Genomic DNA, 2,679 nt, shown 5'->3' with positions numbered 1-2,679 from the left:
GTACAGTCGTCAGGCCTAAACCACAACGCTGAGAAGCACGATGGATCCGCTTGAAGAGGACGACACCTTATTTCTTGCTGATTTTAAACCCAAAGTATTAATCAAACTCAAACAAACTAAGCAGAAACTAAAGGGGCTGGAGACCCTGGCCGAAAAGAACAAAAGGAGGGAAGACACTTGGCCGACCACGCTCCCAGCGTCTCTAAACTACCTGAAACAGAAATTAAACCTGAAATTAACAAAGAGACGAAGTAACTCCCTGCAATCTCCAGCCCAAACAAATTAAAACAACACAACCCCAGCACCTAAACGAGCATGGGGGTAAAACCTGCTTGGGGAAGGAAAGAAAACGCCTCATATGCTGGTGTCCGTGCCATGTGCCGGGTCCGTCTCTACACTCCCTTTGAGCATGTTTTTGTGTTTTTGGTCTGTGGGAGGAAGCCGGAGTACCCACGCATGCAAGGGAAGAACATGCAAACTTCACACAGAAAGGCCCGACCCGGGAATCGACCCGGTGACCTTCTTGCTGTGAGGCACGCGCACTACCTGCTGTGCCACCGTGCAGCCACAGAAGAGCTCAAATCACGTACTTGATAAAAGGCATGAGAATCAGTATAGACAACAAACCTTCACTTGCACATCCTGAGCCTGCTTTGTGGACTGTTGTGGTATCATGTATTTCTACCATATGACTCTACTGCCATCTACTGCGTTTGTATAGTTAGGTCTCTGCAATCCAAGCATTTGCTTAGTGCTCATTCACTATGGTATTTTATTAGTACTAATAAAATATTTGTGTAATCTCTTTTTGTGTTAATGCTAGGAAGCATTAATTCCCTCTTTGTCAATTAATAGTGTATTATGCTTCGGAAAAATCAGGTTTGCATTATCTTTTCTTTTGTTAATCGTCGGGTGAGTTTCATATTTTGTTTTAATGGGTCCTGGTGGAGGACAGATATGCAACTTTAGTCTGTAAACTCCTAATTTCACAATTCACAGTTTTATAACAGAGTTATTCATTTCTCTGGGTGAAACGACTGGAGGAGAGGGAAGAACCCAGTTTGGCAGTCAGTGGTTCACAAACACTGGAAACGTGTTCACTGGCACAAAATGTGACACTGGAGACCTCGGACTGTTGAGCAACTTAAGTCATGTATCAAGCAAGAACGGGAATGAATTTCATTCCAGGTAGGGTCGTCAGTTCCTGAAGTGTTGCTAGCATCAAGGTTAGAATGAGTGTATTTATACATAAACTAACTTTTCTTAGTTTGAACATTAAATATACTTGTGCTGTATTCAACTGAATATCAGTCAAAAAGGATCTGGAAGTCATAGCCTTCTGTGTTTATTTACATTTTACAAAGACCTCCCAGCTTTTTGGGGAATCAGGGTTGGACATTTTGGCTTCATCTGAATTTCGTATGTGTGACAAAAGTCAGAAGTCAGCTCTCCCGAATAATGCATCCACCTCTTAAGTTTCTCTCCAGACACTCCTGACATTCATTTTTCTGCATCAGCAAGCCTCATTGTAGCACATCAACACAGACACCAAAGAGTTGGCCCACAGAATATTGATAGATTAATCAAAGCAACCTTGCAAATATCAGACTGCTTGTATCATGGAAATGCTACTATTACTGAGTTGTGGCTCTAAACTGTAGACATGACATCATTTGTCATTTGTAAACACAACAAAGGAAATTATATTGTTTACTTTGCCTGAGGTATCGTCGCAGCTGTGCACAGCTTTTGGCAGGGAGTTAAAACTTGGCAAACAGCAGTAGTGGAAGATTTGGAGTCAGTGGGACATGGAAGCTGTTGAAAATATGTATCTGTTCAAGTATGTATAAGAATCAGAGTACTTATTGATCCCAAATTGGAAACTGGATCAGTTGCGGTTGCTCCCAACAGTAATAAAAATATAAAATGAAATAAGAATGTCTTAAACATATATACACTGTACAATTAAAATCATAAATAGTAAACAATATGATATATGTAAATGTAAATATGTCAGTTATGTGTAATATGCAAAAATAGTAGCTGTCTATAATCTTAAATATCTTATATGTACAATAAATTAACAACACATTAGCAATCAAGATTAGTGTGCTATATGAGACAAGATTTTATCATTCTAATTTTCTCATTGTAATTTCCACTAATGTGGGCAACAAAGCTGCATGACGGTGTTGAAAATATCACTGGTTTTGTTTCATTTATTTGTTGATGGCAGGCAAAGGGAACATTGTCTCACTGGCAGCACTGGGTCGAATGTAACGTCAGAAATGTAACGTAGTAACTTTTACTCGCTCAGGTACATTTTAACCTTGTTACCTGTTACTTTTATTTAAGCAGATTTTGTACACAAGTACTTTTACTTGTAAGTAAAAAGTAAATGCACTTTTACTTGAGTGTAATTTTCCAGTAATTTTTCCATCCTTACTTTTTTTATTGAAGTTTAGTCTGAATACTTCAACAACAGCTTGGCCCTACTGTAACGTGTACTACCGCCATTTCAACGTTAGGGGGCGGCCTCTTTGCGCGTTTGCTCTCTCTCCCTCCCACACACACTTCTCTCTCTCTCTCTCTCTCTCTCTCTCTCTCTCTCTCTCTCTCTCTCTCTCTCTCTCTCTCTCTCTCTCTCTCTCTCTCTCACACACACACACACACACACAC

Source organism: Chaetodon trifascialis, chromosome 2 (genome assembly GCF_039877785.1).
Source record: "Chaetodon trifascialis isolate fChaTrf1 chromosome 2, fChaTrf1.hap1, whole genome shotgun sequence".
NCBI lineage: Eukaryota > Metazoa > Chordata > Actinopteri > Chaetodontiformes > Chaetodontidae > Chaetodon > Chaetodon trifascialis.
This window is presented reverse-complemented; position numbering follows the sequence as displayed.